This window comes from Anolis carolinensis, chromosome 3, assembly GCF_035594765.1.
Source record: "Anolis carolinensis isolate JA03-04 chromosome 3, rAnoCar3.1.pri, whole genome shotgun sequence".
Classification (NCBI taxonomy): domain Eukaryota; kingdom Metazoa; phylum Chordata; class Lepidosauria; order Squamata; family Dactyloidae; genus Anolis; species Anolis carolinensis.
In genome coordinates this window covers 158,790,670-158,804,651 of record NC_085843.1, presented here as the reverse complement: position 1 = coordinate 158,804,651, position 13,982 = coordinate 158,790,670, and the positions used below count along the sequence as shown (strand labels likewise).

General features: G+C 39.9%; 1 long non-coding RNA gene across 1 annotated transcript; it reads right to left on the bottom strand.

The window, feature by feature from the left end:
- Nucleotides 1–315: 315 nt before the first annotated feature.
- LOC134297628 (uncharacterized) lies at nucleotides 316–5,086 on the bottom strand. Its single transcript, XR_010004438.1, has 3 exons — nucleotides 4,848–5,086; nucleotides 2,938–3,091; nucleotides 316–1,235 (listed from the first exon to the last, which is right to left on the bottom strand). It is a non-coding gene; the product is annotated as an uncharacterized LOC134297628 (long non-coding RNA).
- Nucleotides 5,087–13,982: the final 8,896 nt, after the last annotated feature.

Below are 13,982 nucleotides of genomic sequence, written 5' to 3'. Positions count from 1 at the left end.
CTTTCCAGAGGAAACCTACAATGCATTGACAATAAAAAATGTATCATTCTAATGAGATATGATTAAATGAATTCTAGATAAATAGCTACAAGCCTTGCGGAACACAAATACCCTTTCTTTAAAAAAGAAAGCTGGCTGTTATTGTGTTGGGCATGATTATCATATAGAGCAATATGGCTGAAAAAGTGTTCGGAAATACATTTCTAAAATTGGTAATAATCTTTCATTGTCTAACATTTAGAGGTGAGAATATCCTGCCTTGAAGGTGTAGTGTACAGACTGTTATTTTATATTATTAAAAATATGCAAGACATATTTTGTAATGCAAATTGAGTTTTTATACCTGGCAATCTAAATAACCCTTTGTGTTGTATATAGGGTATGACAGTCTTTATATTCTTCCGTGCCTAACCCAACACTGAGGGGTTTTGAGGATTCTTGGGCACAATGTTTTTAGGAGGCCAGCTCTTTGACCAGGCTCACCTCCTTGCATTGCTTTTGCCATATCTCACAGACCTGCCCCCCTTGTCCAATAGACAGAAGCCATACAAAAAAGGTGGCCAAAGACTGCTTCTCCTTGGTCAAGGTGACCAAAGACTGGTGTTGCTTCTTCTTATTCCAGTATCTTTTCATTTGATGAGAAGGAACATGTTCTCAGCAAAGGATATCCAAAACAAGGTGGAAAGGTCCTTGGCAGGTCCTCAGTGATGCAATCATTCACTGTCCGCTGCTCCCATTGAAGGCTCTTAAAACTACTTTGAGAAATAAGCCAAGACTTAAATCAGTTTATGAATTGGGAGATGAAACCGAGGTTCCCTTCTGATGATAACTTTGGCTGTGTGGGAATTGCTCCAGCACTGCTTACACCACAACATTTAGTACCATTCTTCTAAAACACCAATAGTATTGCTCTGGAACATGACAAAGAGAGGTCATAGCTGAGTCTTCTCCCATTTTACCTCATTTTACATGAAGGACCTCATCACAAGGACTTTGAGAAGTGTTGGGGACCGTTTGTCTAGCCACGGGAATCATACTGTTAAATTTCCAATTGTCCTGATTCAAGTTCTGTCTTCCCATCACACATATTTCTCTCTTTAGGTTTTCACCTATTGTTGGCGGTGTTTGGAACCATTAAATGGGGAATCCTTTCCTCTGCTCTCTCTGTATTACTTTTAAATCAGGGAAAACTTCAGTATCTGAAAGCCAAGAGATCCCTTGCTCTCCCCAAAGCTCTGCAAACCAAAACAGACAGGGGACACCATTTAAAAATGTTTCTTTCACTGGGATCCATTGCTTTACCTATGTCACAGTTTTAAAACACTCCTTTCAATGGGATCTTCCCCTTTTCTCTTTGAATTCCTCCTCTTGAGTAGACTAGCAGTATTCTAACTCCACTTTTTACACTTCTTTCAATTGGTGGTCTCCCTCAGAGCCGGCCCTAGGTATTTTTCAAGTGTAGGCGAACAGAATTTTGGCACCCCCCTTGCAAACCAATCACTGAAAAATAAAAGCGTTGGATAAGCGAAAATGTTGGATAATAAGGAGGGATTAAGGAAAAGCCTATTAAACATCAAATTACATTAAGATTTTATAAATTAAGTACCAAAACATCATGTTTTACAACAAATCAACAGAAAAAGAAGTCTCGACTGCGCCTCCGTATGTTTTGCACCCGAAGCGACCGCTTAATTCGCCTCATTGTTGGACCAGCTCTGGTCTCCCTCTAGAGAACATTTTAACATGATCCTTTCAATAGGACCCACACTGTCTTTAAACCACTTTAGACAACAGAAGGATCATGAAGGTTCACTTCATAAAACAGTGTGTAACAGAGAAATCCACCACTCCCTATGGAACCTAGATTACTATTAAGGAGTGATGGCAAAGTGGTGAGAAACACCCATTCCTTCATGTCACTGATACGTTTCAACACAGGTGAAACTGTCAGATCCCATCACATATGTTTTTTTGGCATTAGCTATGGTTCTGGCATGTGCCAGAGGCTCTGAACACCATTACTTGCCTGCATTCTGAACTCCCTCCTTTCAACTCCATTTCAAGGATGAAGGGCAATGTATGATGGCCAGAAGTAGGCAAACATCATGTGATGGGCTCCATGCCTCTTCATCCTTGAAACAGAGATAAAGTGTCCCATGAAGGGGGAAATTTTCCATGTGATGAGGTCATAAGTGGTATGACAAGAAGATACATCACAGTGACTTGCTTTATTATGGCGAGGACAGCTTTGGAAGAAGTTCTGAGAGAAACATTGAGTTCACCTAACTCTCATAACCATACTAGAGGTGAGGCAAATACTGTACTTTCTACTCAAAACCTCACCTCCTTTGCCATTTTCCCAGACAAATGTTGAGTATCACATACAGTACTACCCACACCTTCGCAACTAACCCTCAATTTCCCCCCCCCTTTCTCTCTCTTCTTCCCATGTTCTTGCTTGCTTCAAATCTAGTTCAAAACACACTACCCCGTTTCCCCGAAAATAAGACATCCCCTGAAAATAAGACCTAGTAGAGATTTTGCTGAATTGCTAAATATCAGGCCTCCCCCAAAAGTAAGACCTGGCAAAGTTTTTGTTTGGAAGCATGCCCACCAAACAGAACACCAAAGCATGCAGGATTGGTAAATGTATGTACTATACCATATATTGTTGTACATGGAAGTAATGTTAGTAACAAGAAATTCTTGATAGGATTCACAGTTTGTCTGGTTATGCTGGTTTGTGATGACAACTACTGTACAGTATATAATAAATGTTCATTTTTTTGTTCAATAATAAATATGAATTCTTCTTCATGAAAAAATAAGACATCTCCTGAAAATAAGACCTAGCGCATCTTTGGGAGCAAAAATTAATATAAGACACTGTCTTATTTTCAGGGAAACACAGTAGTAGTTTGCACTCGGCTAACTCACCAGAAGAGGAGATGCAGCGACAGAATCCCACTAGGCTCAGCCAAAAGGAAACTTCTACAGACTTTCCTAGCTTGTGTGTTCTCCTTCGTTAATAACTTTTTTCCATTCTGGCCACACTCCAGTGTTGCTAAACCTAATGTTTCTTGCTTTCCATCTGTGAAACATTGGAATGTATGGTTTCAACATATTTACTGGTGAGTATTCTCAGCTGCTCTAAGCCACCCTTTTACAGAAATGGCAGAGATGTTTCATAAGCATTAGGATAAGGGAGAATGCTGAAGGTAGACTTTTGTGTACCTAAAAATCATCCACTTAACTCTAAGTGCATTATTCTGCTTATTGCTCAGTCCATTTGGTCAATCAACAAATTTTATTGATGATCTAAATCCAGCTTCTCTCTCATAATCACTGTAATTAATGCAAAATGCCTTGAGGGGATTATTGTTAAATTTAGCCATTGCATTAATTGCTTATTGTCTACAGCTGCCTCAACGGAAGAGGGAAATGGAGGTAATGCCTTTTCTAATGTACTGCTGAATACATTGCAATTGTGTGCACAGATGTGGCCAGGGTTTAAGCCTGGCTTTGGCAAACTTGGTCTGGCCACTTGACTATGCCAGAATAATCTCATTCTCTGCTGGAGCATGTATTAGGACTGTCATCCCACATAGTGAAATAATGCAAGCACTTCAGGTGCTTGCAAAATTACAAAATCATGTTGCTTGGCAAAAAACAATTCTAACTCTACATTATGATAGGACTTCCTCTTTTGTTTCTTTAGCCTAACTAGCTCAGTAGTTTCTTGATACCTACAGACATGCATCACTTAACAAAACCTCTGACTGTAAAGCTCTTTTCTACCAAGCCTTTTAACCATTGCCCAGCTCTCTTCATCCTCTGTCCAGGTAAGGGGGCTCTCTTATGGATCTAAGGGTCTGAGCAGGTTCATATCTATCAGATAGCCTCAACCTGGGCATATAAGGCTGTATGTACCTCTCAGGCTCATTATGACTATAGAGAAGAGTAGTCAGGGCCAGGCCACCTGCTATTCATGCAGAATGTCCTAGGTTCTGTCTTGGATATTTCCAAGCAATATGGAACAAGATCACTTAAAGTAGTGGTTCTCAACCTGTAGGTGCCCAGATGTTTTGTCGTTCAACTTCCAGAAATCCTAACAGCTGGTAAACTGGCTGGGAGTTCTGGGAGTTGTAAGCCAAAACACCTGGGGATCCACAGGTTGAGAACCACTGCCTTAAGCCCTCTTAGGCCCCTTCCACACAGCTGAATAAAATCCCACATTATCTGCTTTGAACTGGAATATATGGCAGTGTGGATTCAAATAACTCAGGGTTGTTGTGTGTTTTCTGGGCTGTATGGCCATGTTCCAGAAGTATTCTTTCCTGACGTTTCACCCACATCTATTGCAGGCATCCTCAGAGATTGTGAGGTACCTCAGGCTAAACGTCAGGAGAAATTGCTTCTGGAACATGGCCATACAGCCCAGAAAACACACAAAACCCTGTGATTCTGCCCATGAAAGCAACACATCAAATAACCCAGTTTAAAGCAGATATTGTGGGAGTTTCTGCCTTTATATTCTGGGTTGTATGGCTGTGTGGAAGTAATAAGGTGGATGAAAGGTTCCAACTCGGTTTAAGGAAGATTGCAATTGTATTTGCATGTTGTAATTTGTATTTTTATTATTTGGGTGGTTTTTAAAAACAAGTTAATCAACAAATACTATCTTTGCTACTTTGATTTGTAGTTATGTGTCTTCAAGTGGTTTCTGGCTTATGATGACCTTAGGAACTTTATCCCACAGGCAGGAGTGAAAGTGTGTCTGTGTGTGTGGGGTGGGGGGGTATAGGAAAGCATTGGAAAGTGTTGTTAAGAGTGGGAACCCGACCTACCCTGGCAAGGTTCATCTTCAGGGATGGCCAGCCATCCCACAACGTTTCCTTGTCTTATTCTGGCTTTCCTCTGCTTCCCGCTTCAATCAGGAGTAGGGGAATACTCGACTCCTGAAAATTAAGTATTCTGACTATCTTCACATGCTAACAAGACAGAGTTCCACACACAGACACCAGAAGTAGCTGAACATTATAGGATGGCCTCCGTAGGACTCATTTTACCAACATACAAAGATGGTAAGAAAATGGGGAAAAAGATTACTGCAGATGGCGACTGCAGCCAGGAAATCAGTAGACGTTTACTTCTTGGGAGAAGAGCAATGACCAATCTCGATAAAATAGTGAAGAGTAGAGACATCACACTGGCAAGGAAGGTCCACAAAGTTAAAGCAATGGTATTTCCCATAGTAACCTATGGATGCAAGAGCTGGACAACAAGGAAGGCTGAGCGAAGGAAGGTAGACGCTCTTGAAAGAAAATTCTGAGAGTGCCTTGGACTGCAAAAAAATCCAACCAGTCCATACTCTAGGAAGTAATTCCCAACTGCTCACTGGGGGAAAGGATAATAGAGGCAAAGATGAAGTACTTTGGCCATATGGTGAGAAGACAGGAAAGCTTGGAGAAGAGAATGATGCTGGGGAAAATGGAAGGAAAAAGGAAGAGGGGCCGACCAAGGGCAAGGTGGATGGATGGTATCATTGAAGTGACTGGCTTGACCTTGAAGGAGCTAAGGGTGGTGACGGCCGACAGGGAGCTCTGGCATGGGCTGATCCATGAGGTCACAAAGAGTTGGAAGCGACTTAATGAATAAACAACAATAAAATGTTATAAGTGTACTTATCACAGGATTTTCTTGGCAAGATTAGCTTAGAGGGAGGGGTATGTGACTTGCTTTCCTCTGCGGTTGAGAGAGTATGAGCACTTCTAGGCAGAGCCTAAACCCTCTCCAAAGTGGGTTTAAGTTCTCATGCCCTGCCCAAAACAACCAGGCATTCCCAATTGGTGTCCCCATGCCAGTGTGGTAAATTCTGTGCAGGCATGGGGCCACTGAACCTTCACCCCCAAAAGCCCTTAAAATAAGAAGAGGCCTCTCCGGCAGGCCTCCTGGCATGTAGAACACTGCACAGAGGCTAAGTGATTAAAAATCTGACTTTTTGGGCAGTAAAAATATTGTGGCAACTATACTGCTGAGCACACATTTACCAGTCCATTGGGGTTCAAAATAGAGACGGGAAAGAAAACATTCACAAACATTTCTATTTGTTGATGCATTGGTTCAGAGCATGGGACATTACCAATTAACTTCTGCCAAAAAAAAAAAAATCAAACCTAAGAGAAGGAGGAGGAAAACCAGGAAATGTTCATTAATGCTAGATAATCTTTAAAACAAAAGAGCCACACTTCTAATTTTTGCTCAGCATCCACACTGGGAAAGCATTAGGTTCTTTCCAGTGCAAACCTTTTTCAGAGTGCCCCTAAAAAATTTCAGGTTTCTTCCCCCCACCCCTCTAAATGGACTGAACCTTTATTTTCTTCCTCTAATTTATTACGCCTGATTACGCAGCTGGAATGGAAAGGTAGCTGCTGTTTGTAGTTAAATAACTCCTCACAATTTCTTAAAGAAATGATCTTCAAAGCTTCAATGGGTCAGTGGCTCGAGTACAAAGGAAAGATTGATTTTCATACTCCCACTCTTTGTTCCCAAAGTTTAAAACAGACACGTTCTGGTAAATTAGTTTGTCTGTGTTATTAATGGAAGAACTTATTAAACTCCCATAAATACATGGCGGTATCTTGCTTAAAACACAGAATGCATTTGCTTTGAAAAAAATCATTGCTAAAAAGTAAACAAGGGAGGGGGGTTATATTTTGATTCGATTTCAGAAATATGCCTCTGTAGGCAGAAGGCTAGAGAATTGGCAGTTTGCAAAATATATTAGGTATGCATAATGATGAATGGTACAAAGAACGTAAGGCTCAAGTCACTTGAAAATATGTTATTTGCATTTAATGAAAAGCATTTGTGTGCTGATATATGGCAAAGCCATGAGAAGAAGGAATCCTTTAAACAAGGGATACGGTCCTAGGGAAACACCTTTTTTATTGTGCGTATGGCAGTGACCCAATACGTAAGGCAAGGCAGTAAGCATATAATATTAATCTGCAAAAATTAGTTTTTCCAGTTTTGAAAGAAATGTCTAATATGCCTAAATATATAAAAAAAAAACCTCTTATGTAGTGCCTAGTTTTAGTGAAGAGTGAGACTTATGTTTCTTTCCCATCAAGAGCAGCAAGACTTACCTTTCTTTCAATTGCTTGGTCTTTTATCTATGGCTAAAATGAAATACTTAAATAGCAGCTGGCTGGTGCCATGGTGACAGGCTCTATCATTACCTCATTGGTCATTATGTGTTGTATTGTATGTTATGTTTTAACACACTGAGCCTCCGGTGGCTCAGTGTATTAAAGCTCTGAGCTGCTGAACTTGCAGACCAAAAGGTCCCAGGTTCAAATCCGGGGAGCGGAGTGAGCGCCCGCTGTTAGCTCCAGCTTCTGCCAACCTAGCAGTTCGAAAACATGCAAATGTGAGTAGATCAATAGGTACCGCTCTGGCGGGAAGGTAACGGCGCTCCATGCAGTAATGCCGGCCACATGACCTTGGAGATGTCTATGGACAACGCCAGCTCTTCGGCTTAGAAATGGAGATGAGCACCAACCCACAGAGTCAGACACGACTGGACTTATCGTCAGAGGAAACCTTTACCTTTTACTATGTTTTAATTGCTAATTATTTTTGATTGTTGTATCATTGTTTTTAGTTATAGATTGTTATATTATTTTCTGTTTTGGGCTTGGCTCCTGTTAGCCACCCCGAGTCCCTTCGGGGAGATGGTGGCAGGATAGAAAAATAAGGTATTATTATTATTATTATTATTATTATTATTACTTTATTATGTCCTTGCATGTGGAGCTGGAGCTGACAGAGGGAGCTCACACGCTCTCCCCGGATTCAAACCTCCGACCTGTCAGTCAGCAGTCCTGCCGGCACAAGTGTTTAGCCTATTGCACAACTGAGAACCTTAAAAAAACCTGGTTGGCGAAGTGCATAGAATCCAATCAAGGCACATACACCACATGATAATGTCGAGGGGAGTCAAATACTGTCAGCTGACAAGACATTATTGGAAATAGAGGAATTCAAACCACTCTGAAAAATTATTATTCATAGTGGCCAAAAGTAATCAAAAGTCTTAAGGGGTCTTAGGACTATTGGACATTTCATAACCTATTGCAAAACATAACTTGTTGTATGAGCTATTGGAAAATAACTGCACCCAGTCTACGGGCACAAATCCTTTTGGCAAATGTGAATCTCCATGAATATGTGGAGACTACCTTTGGAAAACCATTAGTCAAGAAGAACATAACCTTGTTAGAAGTCAACTCTTTTAACAAGTGATATTTACATGCATTGATGTAAGAGCACACAGGTAACTTCAGCTGTTAAACTGAAGAACCGTGTCTTTAGACTGCCAAGGGTAAAGCCATGGCACTACAAAATATGTTTGGTTAGCAGAGGATGGTTGTTTCTTTGCAGTTAAAGTTTCCCAAAAGATATACAATTTCTTGAAACCTCTTAGTTAAAATATGCACTCAGAGATAAAAAAAAACCCAAAGTTTTCTTTGAAAAATAACACATCTTGTATTAATTCACCATACAGGCACATTTCTTAATAAAGTTCAGTTACAGATAGGATATAGTTCTTCTTCTCTCTGTGTTGAGAACACAGGGTATCCGTCATACTCAATAGTCCATAGTCTTTAGTATAGTTGTACTCACTGAAGTCCATAAGAAAATATTGAAGTCTCTAAACTGACTTCTCACTGAAGTCCAAACAGCAGCTTGTATGCATTCACCTCCTCTGAGGTCTGATGCAAGACATCAGCTTCCGTTGAGGTCCAAAACAGATACTTCTCCATTGAATTCTAAACAGCTTATTCTCCATTGAAGTCCAAACCGATACTGAACACAAAATGGAGTCTTGAGTCTGCACAGGCTCAGTATAATTGCATGTCTGTAACTCCTCCCACACCAAAGAGGCAAGTCAGCATACACATAAAATACAGGTTACCAAATATATACATTCACAAATAAATAGTGAGTGGCTTGGGAGGTTGCTATTTCCAACAAGGACTTTATCATAATGATTCACTATTTTGCTATAATCACATTAGTGTAAATAATGGATGCACATTGGGTTGATCACCTTCGATATCTCACACTTTTCATGTGCAATTGTGCCAATTCATCATTCCATGGTCAGGCAATTGTGCTTCTGCACAGCCTCATAGTACCCCCTTTCTCATGCACTACTGCAGTTCTCTTATTTTATTGCTGTTTCAATTTTAGCCCTATTGTGAAATTTCAGCATCAAAACCAAAAAAGGCAAAGATATGTTAAGGGAAAATAACCAGTTTGGGATAAGCCCCCTGCCAACATGTTAGTTCCAGTATGCCAGCACAGAAACAGAATGAATCCATTGCATGAAGGTAGGTGATAGGAACATAGCGGGATTGGAAGCTAGGAATCGGATAATCATGATGGGGAGGCAATATAGCAAGGTGCACATGGCATAGTGTTAGGAACCATCTGCAGTGTCAGTTATACCATAAGGCTTTGAAATGATAAATCAATTCCACTGGATTGGACCAGTGTTTATAGGTGGGCATTTGCACAAGGGAAGAGAACTGAGCAAAGCTGTAAAAGAATGATGACTTGATCAACAGCTGCCACAGTTTTAAAGTTAACTGCCAACAAAACGGTGGATACCCTAGAATGTGTGAGGAATTGCTTTATTAAAAAATACCTGCGACATCAAAAGTACCCTAGGCATGGAAAGTTTAAATATGAGCAATAGTGTTGCACAGCCAAACAGAATCAGTGTTCTGAAACACCTTTGGTTTGCAGGGAAGATGACATCACCTGCCTTGTGCACGCTCTGAGTTTTAGGGTCAGTCTTACGAGTAACAAAACAACTGCAAAATGAATTTTGCATTTTCTCTGTGAACAGCTGAACTTGGGTCCTCCTGGTCGGTAACCTTCCATAGGAACTTGTATGAACAAAATATTGAACTAGAAGGCCTTTTGTCTGAATCTTCTTACCTCTGTTTTAATGTAGAGTATTGGGGGAAAGGCTAGTTTTGAACAAGCTGTTGGCTTTTCAGATGACTACCCAGTGGGGATGTTAACTCCTAGAATTGGCTTCGTGATAATTGATCCATATACGGTTGACCTATATTGATTCTTCTGGAGGTATGACAACAAGAACAGTCGCAATAAGCATCTCCAGGTACTTCACTGCTAAATGGCAGCCATGAAAGACAGGGATGCTTCCAACAAAATATCTCCTCCTGTATGTTCTGAAAACGTTCAGAGCTCAGACCCATCAAAAAACAATATCAGCCAACAATGTACACGTTAACATTGGTTCTTGTAGAGTGCAAATTTATTAGTGCTGAGTTAATTATTACTTGATATTCAACTTCATTATGTGAGTTAGATACTGCACCTAAGTCTTTATTGCATGAAGAAGGTAAGCCAACATTGATGCTGTGCAAACCCCATGCCAGTTTGTCTCCTCCACCTGATAGAACCATTCCCACACATCAAATGTTGCAAATTGCTTTTGTGCCTGCATTTTGACACTGCAGTGACATCAGTAGGAGAATTCTTCTCCTTCTCCTCCCCCCCCCCCCCCCCAATGCACTATTCCTGGGCCAATAATTCTTTGGTTTTAAGTTCCATTTGTTATTTTCAATTGACCTTAGCTGGAATTGTGATATATATATATAAATCAGAGCAACAGAACTGTGGGAAGATGGAGTTAAGAGGTTGAGAAGTTGTGGGACCATGGACCAGTGAATTGGCAGAGTTACACAAATACAGAGTAGTGCAATAGTGAAGGGTGCTCATCGCGTTATGTTATTGGTGTTCATTCAACTGATGTGAAATAGCAACTTCATGCAATAAAGTCAGTTGAATGGCTTTTGGTGAAAGTGACAAATAAAACTAGTGCATTTAAAAACATAGTATATGAGGAAAAGACCTATTTAAAAACCTTTGGGAATAGTTTTATTTTTGCAAGGAGATATTTCCGTTTTACCTTTAATTTTGAGAAAACAAACATGATTCCCCTCACTGATATTCCAAGGCTGGATCTACACTGCCATATATACAATCCAGGTTATCCTCTTTGAACTGTAGATCTAGCCTCAAATTCTACAGTACAGTGTTCCCTCACTTATCGCTGGGGTTAGGTTCCAGGACCACCCGCAATAAGTGAAAATCCGCGAAGTAGGGACACTATATTTATTTTAATATTTATACATTATTTTAGTAGTTATACACTATTTCAAGTCTTTATCAACCAATCGTGTGTTGATAAATCGCCTCCTTCTTCTCCCGTTGCTGCTTGGGTTCCGTTTCTCTCCCTTTGGATTCTCCTTCCTCCCTTCCTTAGGCTGTAAATTGTAATTTTTTATTATTTATAATAGTCTTTTAGAGTTTATTGAAAAACCGCAAAACAGCGAATTCGCAAAAAGTGAACCGCGAAGTAGAGAGGGAACACTGTACTCAGAATATGAAGGAAGTTCTGATTTTATTCATGGTATGAAGTAGAGTGACATGCAGGTTAACCCAAGAACTGACTCCTCCAAACATTAATGACTTGCTGCTTTTATTTCTTCCTCTCCTCTCCTTTCTGTTCTACAGGGACAGTTGGTAGATCCCATGTCAATAGAGTGGTGAATCTAGATTTTAGTCTGAACTTTAAATGAGATATCTAAAATACTGGGGATAGATTTTAGCATCTTAGATAGTTTCACTTTTGGACTAAACCCCAGAGCAGAGTTACCACCACATGGCATGAGGCCCACCAACCCTCGCTACCATTCGATTCTAGTTGACTTGAGTGGAGTCTTGTCTATATTCCACTAAGCTCACCCAGAATGCATTGTCTGCTTGCCCAAGGAAAAGATGTCATTTTCATCTTCTCCTCATGCTTTTCCTTTTGTCCTCTTTCCTCTTTCCCCTTCTACACATGGAATAAAGCAGATCTCAGTTTGCTTAAAAATCATAACTGGATATATAACTTCTATATTCTCTTTATTGAGAAAATTCCACTGGACTTGATCCAGTTCTATCCATCTGTAAGCCGGCAGTTGATGCTCAAGGAATTGCACTGAAATGCAGAAATGGGGAAGCACATGCCCCATTGAAAGCAACATAATTCAGATAGACCGCATCCACACTCAGATGTATGTTCTACTGAGAATACAGATCTACATATGATTTATATCCAGAGCTTGCAATCCAGCATGTCACAGGCAAATGCAAGCATGGTTGATTAACTATCCATAAATTTGGTTATGTGCATAGATCTCCTTGGTGGATTTGGGGCTATTGACTCAATGTAAGCCTCACAGCAGACTAAGCAGAGATCAGGACTAATATATCCCAGTTCCTGTTACATTCCTAATCTTCACGATTATCAGAAAAATACCATATACATTCATGCAGATTACATGGCCTATATCTTAATCACTGGATTATTTTGTAACTTTCAGAATTTAAATAATCCCTCCATCCTAAATACAGAGATAGGTTTGCGGAAACTTCAAGGCTCACAGAAAAGGGTTTGCGATGGTTATGATCTGAAGGGGAAAAAATGGCATTGACAAGCATGGATTATTTAAAGCATGCAGATGTGAGCCATACAACCAGTATACTTTGATGCAAATCATAGAGAAAGGTGAAAAGGGGAGGGGGTCCATGCAACTTCCTCCCCCAGCCTGTTTCTTTTTGAAAACCTGAAATTATTGGACAAAAATGAGGACTTCCTTCTGTAGTCAAAATGTTTAAATGAATATTAAAATGACAGTGCTTCATTGCATTCTTTGGTGTGTGTATAAATGTCAACATCTGGTACCAACATTTTGATGATTCTATTAAAATGCCTCACCACTGCCTATCTAACACCTGTTAGCTCTAATTTTCTTTCCTGAGACACACACCAGTAGACAGTATAGATTCCAAATCATTTATCACTTTTAAAATACTTCCATATGGGGTATTTTGAAAAGCCTGCCTTTGCCTTAGGCAAATGTTTTCTGAGTGCATTAAAATTCAGAACCTCTTTCTTTTTTAAAAAAAAAAAAAGAAAGAAAGAGAAAAAGCTGTAGACACTAATGTTTCATAGCATTCATGTCTGGTAATTATTAGTCTAAATTATAGTTCACACATGACTTGACAAAGTGGACCATGGACGGTGACCTCTCCTCCTTGCAAATACTGCACCATAGATATGCAGCGCCGAATGTGTTCCAGGTTATTGAGACGTCAGTCTGTAATCATCATGCAAATACCCTTTACTGAAAGGGAACTGCTAAGAGGTGGACAAGACCCTAGAGACTCTCTAGAAATGTCAAAAATATTACATTCTAAATGAATGACATCAACAAGAGAACATGTGTTCGAAAATGCACACAATTAGTGAATACATTTGAAAGCTAAAACTTTGAAGAGAACCAGATGACAAGGGGTGAAAGAAAACAAGGACAAAATCATATCAAACAACTAATTTTTATTTGGATACATGTTTGCTCTACAGCAATAATATGGTGAAATGTGAATGGAAGCTTTTGTCAAGATTATATAATAGTGTTATTATGGCCACAGTGAGAAATAAGTGATTTCTATTCTTCGCTCACATTTACAATAATAGGCCTGCCTACCATCACACATACTGAAGCAATCACGGAGTTGCTTGAAACCCTGAAAGTGAGGTGTAACATGAATTAACATGTATTAAGCACCCAACTGAATCTGCTCACACACAGATATGAATTATCTACTATACCCTATAAGTAACAATACTGCATTTTCCTTCTCTTTGTTTTCTCCCCAAGGGCACACATTGGACTTATTGCACTAGGATTTGAAGGGACTGGCACTTCATAAGTGATTGATTTCAGTAGATACAGAACCAGCTGGGGGTTGAAGCAGATAAATCGGAAGGAGACTACAGCATGACAATTTGCATCCTCTACATCAGCATTTCCCAACCAGGGCATCGG